The sequence below is a fragment of the Trichosurus vulpecula genome, chromosome 3, assembly GCF_011100635.1.
Source record: "Trichosurus vulpecula isolate mTriVul1 chromosome 3, mTriVul1.pri, whole genome shotgun sequence".
Lineage (NCBI taxonomy): Eukaryota > Metazoa > Chordata > Mammalia > Diprotodontia > Phalangeridae > Trichosurus > Trichosurus vulpecula.
In genome coordinates, this window is record NC_050575.1 from 193,785,796 (window position 1) to 193,791,795 (window position 6,000).

Below are 6,000 nucleotides of genomic sequence, written 5' to 3' on the forward strand. Positions count from 1 at the left end.
GTTTGAGGGGTTGCACTCTTATTTTCAGAGTTATTTCTACACAGCAAGCTCTGCTACACCAGCACTCCTTCTCCCCCAAGAACCGCCAACCCAGACCACAATTCAGATCTTAAGCAGGCTCTGCACTCAAGGTCTGATTTGCCCCTTAATTCCTCCCACCAGGTGGGCCTGGGGCTAGAAGCAACTGCAGCTGCAGTTCTGTCCTCAGAGGTGCACCACTTCTACTGCCCCTGGGGCGGTGGCCGAACCTTGAACTCTTTTCATTCGGTCCCCCACAGCTTTTCCACTAACCTCTGTTGTCTTTGGTGTTTGTGGGTTGAGAAGTCTGGTAACTGCCACACCTCACTGATTCAGGGCACTAGGGCTTGTACTGCCTGGCTCCCAGTCTGGTTGGTCTGGGTGCAGCCCCCACTAACCTCTGCTTCACTCGGCTCCCAACTCCATGCAATAGACCTTACCCAGTGATCATCCAGGCTGTCCTGGGCTGGAGCCCTGCTTCCCTTTGCTATTCCATGATTTTGGCAGCTCTAGAATTTGTTCAGAGCCATTTTTATAGGTTTTTGGAGGGACCTGGGGGTGGGTGGAGCTCAAGTAATTCCCTGCTTTCCAGCTGCCATCTTGGCTCTGCCATATATATATATATATATATATATATATATATATATATATATATATATATATATATATATATATATATATAATGTTTTATAACAAGCCAGTCCCTTCCCCTTCCCCACCTTTTGCTTTTGAAAGCTTCCTTTCTCCATGCCACTACCACCAGTCATCACACTCATCACTGCTCTTCTCTCAGGCTGCCTCATTCAGGGTACCAATACCCGGTCCCATATCCACCAGCTGCTCACCCAACTATATGGGGGCAGGAAGAAGTCTCTGAATTTCATCTCCACTCCCTGTCCCAGAGCAGGGCTTCCTATACCAGGGCTTAATCCTCTCTAGAAATGTGAACACCAAATTTATTCAATATCAGCTACTTAGATGTACATAAGTTACTAAGTGAGTAAAGTTGCTGAATTCTTATTCTGTTTGAAAACAGAGTTCTCTAGCATGACCAGATATCTTCCCATCTTTCTCTTCTCCATCACCCCCTACATACCTGGTTTTTTTGTTTGTTGGATTTTTGTTTTTGTTTTATTTTTTGGTTGTTTTTTTTTTAATTTGCTGTGTAGATAGAGCAAGATTTGCTTACACATTATATCATATAACCTGGTATTTTTCCTGAATATACAGCTATGGAGTAAAACAGGAGTCTCTTTGAAAGAGAAAAGTAGGATTCCAGCCTCTGATGGTTACTGGTATCCTAGGCACTCGAGCAAGGCAGCAAGAGCTTCAGGCTTAGGGGCGAAAGAGGAGATGGGATTTTTGGCTTCAGTTGAAATGGAGGGGGTGGCTTACCCCTCTCACAGAACAGAACTGATCAGTCATTTCAGATGACAGACAGAGGACTGGAGTGAGCTAGCGATGACCTTGCCAGTATGCCCCACTGCATTCAGGGAAATCTGAAAGGGGGGTTCATACAGGGCTCTCCCCTCTTCCTTTCTGTTTCCCTGGGATTTGCCATGGTGCTACCTAAGAAAGTCTTCCCATTACCTTCTCTGGTTGTCAGGGAGTTAAAGAATCAATCAGATGGGCATGTGTCAATGTGAGCTTATATATCTTGTTTGTTCCTGTTTGCGGTTTAGTCTTGAATTTTAAAAGCAGAGTTGAAGAGTATTTGTCTCTGTGAAAAACAAAACAAAAAAGGATAAAAAAGTTTTAAAATATTTATCGCCAAAAAAATTTTAAAAATAAAAATTAAGATAATATTCACATTACCTACTTCACAGAAGTGTTCAAAGGAAACTGCTTTGCAAGGTGTACAGCAAAATATAAATGACATTCGATAGATCAATCAACAAGCACTATTAATTTATCAAGTATTTTGCTTAGTGCTGAGGATACAGATAGAAAGACTGAAACAATCCCTACTCTTTAGGAGCTAGTATTATAATAGGGGTGATGAGTACACATATAAAACAAATATAAAGAGAATATGCAGAATTAAAAAGTAAACCAGAAGATAATTCAAATGGAAGTAGGATTTAGGAGTAGGATTTGCATTTGGGAGTAGGAACTCCCAAAACTAGGTCAGGATCAGATAAGTTTATATATAGAAGGTGGGTTTTCAGCTGTATCATGAAGGAAATGAGAGGCTCTAGTAGACAGGTGATTTGTATATGATCTGTAGTATTAAATTAGATTTTAAAATGTGTGTCGGTATCATTTTAAGGTTAGTAATTATTTGTTATTTTTCAGTTGTCTGAGTCTACATGATCCCATTTAGGGTTTTCTTGGCAAAGATGCTGGAATGGTTTACCATTTCCTTCTCCAGCTCATTTTACTGATGAGGAAACTGAGGCAAACAGGGTCAGGTGATTTGCCCAGGGTTACCTAACTAGTAAGTGTTTGAGGATGGATTTGAACTCAGGTCTTCCTGACTCCAGGTCCCAGCACTCCATCCACTGCACCATTCATAAAGTATTGAAAATAAACTTTCCAGTTTACAAAGTGCTTTTCTTACAGCAACCCTGGTTTGGAGAGCATAGAACAAGTATATCTACCAACTTTATACATGGAAAAAATGATGTTCATTAAGATGATGTGATTAGGCCACAGTCATTCAGTCAATGGTAGACCTGGATAAAATATCTCATATAAAGTTAGAATATTTTACTCATGGGGTCAAGTTTGTGGGCCAGTTAGTAACACACAAAGAATTATCAGGAGATGCACACTAAGAATCCCTAGAATTTTTCTTTTATATCAGGAGAAATAAATAAATTTATTAGAAATTATTCTAACAAAAATCATATTATTATCTCAAGAGATGCAGAAAAAGCTTTTGACAAGATATGAAATCCATTCCCATTAGAAATACTAGAAAGTACATGAAGACATGGAACCTTCCTTAAAATGATAAGTAATACCTATATAAAACCAAGAACAAGCATTATCTGTTATGAAGATAAACTAAAAGTCTTTCCAATAAGATCAAGGGTGTACATTATCACCACCATTATTTAGTGTTGTATTTGAAAAGCTAACTATCACAATAAGGCTAGAAATTGAAAGGAATTGAAGGAATAAAATTAGGCAATGAGAAAACAAAACTATTAGTCTTTGCAGATATGATATACAGAGTATACTTAGAAAACCCTAGAGAATTAACTAAAAGATCAGTTGAAATAACTAACAATTTTAGCAAATTTGGAGGATATAAAATAAATCCACATAAATCATCAGCATTTCTATACGTTACTAACAAAACCCAGGAAGAAGAGATAGAAAGCAAATCTCTATTTAAAATAACCGCAGACATAATATATTTAGCTTACCTGCCAAGACAAACCCAGATACTATATGAACAGAATTATGAAACATTTTTCACAGAAATGAAGAGAGAGCTAAATGATTAGAGAAACATTAATTGCTCATGGGTAGACTAAGCCAATATAATAAAAATTAAAATTCTACCTTAACTAATTTACTTATTTATTGCCATACAAATCAAACTAGCAAAGAATTATTGTAAAGAGCTAGAAAAGTAATAACAAAATTCATTTGGAAGAATAAATGGTCCAGAATACCAAGGGAATTAATAAAAATAAAATGTGAGGGAAAGTGGCCTAGCAATATCAGATTTCAAACTATGTTACAATCTGATAATCATGAAAACAATCTGGTATTGGCCAAGAAATAGAACAAAGGATTGGTGGAATAGATTAGTTACACAATATAATAATGACCGTAGTAATCTATTAAATTACTATTGTAACTTTGTATTTGATAAACCAAAAAATTCAAACTTTGGGGACAAGAACTCCCCATTTGACAAAATTACTAGAAAAACTGGAGAGCAATTAGGCAGAAGCTAGGTACAAATCAACAAAATGCTAATAAAATAACTATGAGGTACTACCTCATGACTATTAGATTGGCTAACAACAGAAAAGGAAAATGATAAATATTGTAGATGATATGCAAAAAAATAGGTAATTTAATGCACTGTTGGTAGAGTTGTGAACTAGTCCATACATTCCAGAGAACAATTTGGAACAATGCCAAAGGGATATCAAAGTCTTCATACCTTTTGTTCCAATGATACCACTATTCAGGCTACCTTCCAAAAAGATCAAAGAAAAGAGGAAAAGGACTTATATGCATGAAAAATATTTATAGCAATTCTTTTTATGGTGGCAAAGAATTAGAAATTGAGGAGACACTCATCAATTGGAGAATGGCTGAAAATTTGCAGTATGTGATTGTTATGGAGTACTATCATGTTATAAGAAATGATGAGCAGGATGGTTTCAGAAAAACTTGGAAAGACCTTCGTCAACTGATGCATGGTGTAGTGGACAGAACCAGGTGGGCATTGTATGTAGTAACAGCAATATTGTAATGATGATAAACTATGAAGGATTTGGTTACACTTATCAATACAATAACCCAAGATAATTCCAAAAGACCCATGATGAAAAATTCTATCCACCTCCAGAAAGAGAACTGATGAAATCTGAGTGCAGATTGAAGCACATTTTTTCATTTTCTTTATGTATCTTGATTTTTTTCTTTTTTTAAATATTGATAATATGGACATATGTTTTACATGACTTCACATGTATAATTGATAATTGCTTACCTTTTCAGTAGGTGAAATGGGTCACACAGAGGAAGAGAATTTGGAACTCATTTTTTTTAAGGCCAACATAGATAAAATTCAAAAGAACCTATTGTTCAAAAGAACAATTAAATGTTAATAGGTAGACATATACTTAAATTTGAAATACTAAGATTATGAAAAAAGTAGTATACTATTTAAATAATCTATGTCAAAAAGAAAAAAAAGAAATTGACTAAGTCATACATGAACTCCCAAACTCCTAGCATTTTTCTATATACTACATATACAATTACTCAAGTCAGGGAAATCTTAGAATAATCACCTAGATAGGCCTTTAGAAACCATGCCATCTTCAACCCTTCATTTTATTTATTTATTTTGAAAGCTGTTTTCAGTTATTTACTTTGTTAAAACATCTTAAGTTATTTTTATTTACTTTTAACATTCTTTTCTTTTTAAATTTTGAGTTCCAAATTCTTAACCTCCCTCTTATGTTTTCCCCATCACTGAGAAGTCAAGCAATGTGACCTCATTATATATATAAAATCTTGCAAAACATATTTCAATATTACTAATTTTGCCAAAAAAGAAGTGAGAAAATTGTACCTAAATTTGTACTCAGAGTTCACCAGTTCTCTCTCTAGAGGTGGATAGAATTTATCATCATGAGTTCTTTGAAATTGTCTTGCATCATTGTATTGAACAAAGCAACCAAATCTTTCACAGTTGATCATCATTACAAAATTGCTATTACTGTGCATAATGTTCCACCAGTTCTTTTCACTTCACTCAGCATCAGTTCATATGGGTCTTGTCATATTTTCGGTTTTGTTTTCCCTTAAATCACCACTCCCTTTACTATTTTTATGGCATAATAGTACTTTATTACAATCATATGCCACAACTTCTTTAGCCATTCCCAAATTGATGAGCATCCTCTTGATTTTTAATTCCTTGCCACTTCAAAAAGAGTTACTATAAATATTTTTGTACATTTAGGTACTTTTCCTTTTTTAATCTCTTTGGAATACAGACACAGTAGCAGCTTTGTTCATTCAAGTTGTATGCATGGTTTCATAGCCCTTTGATATGATTCAAAATTGCTTTCGATAATGGTTGGATTAGTTCACAATTTTACCTACAATGCATTAGAGTCCCAATTTTTCCACACCCGCTTCAATATCTGTCATTTTTATTTTCTGTCATATTAGCCAATCTGATAGGTATGAGGTTGTACCACAGAGTTGTTTTAATCTGTATTCCAATCAATAATGAATTAGAGCATTTTATATGACTATATATAGTTTTGATTTCTTCTT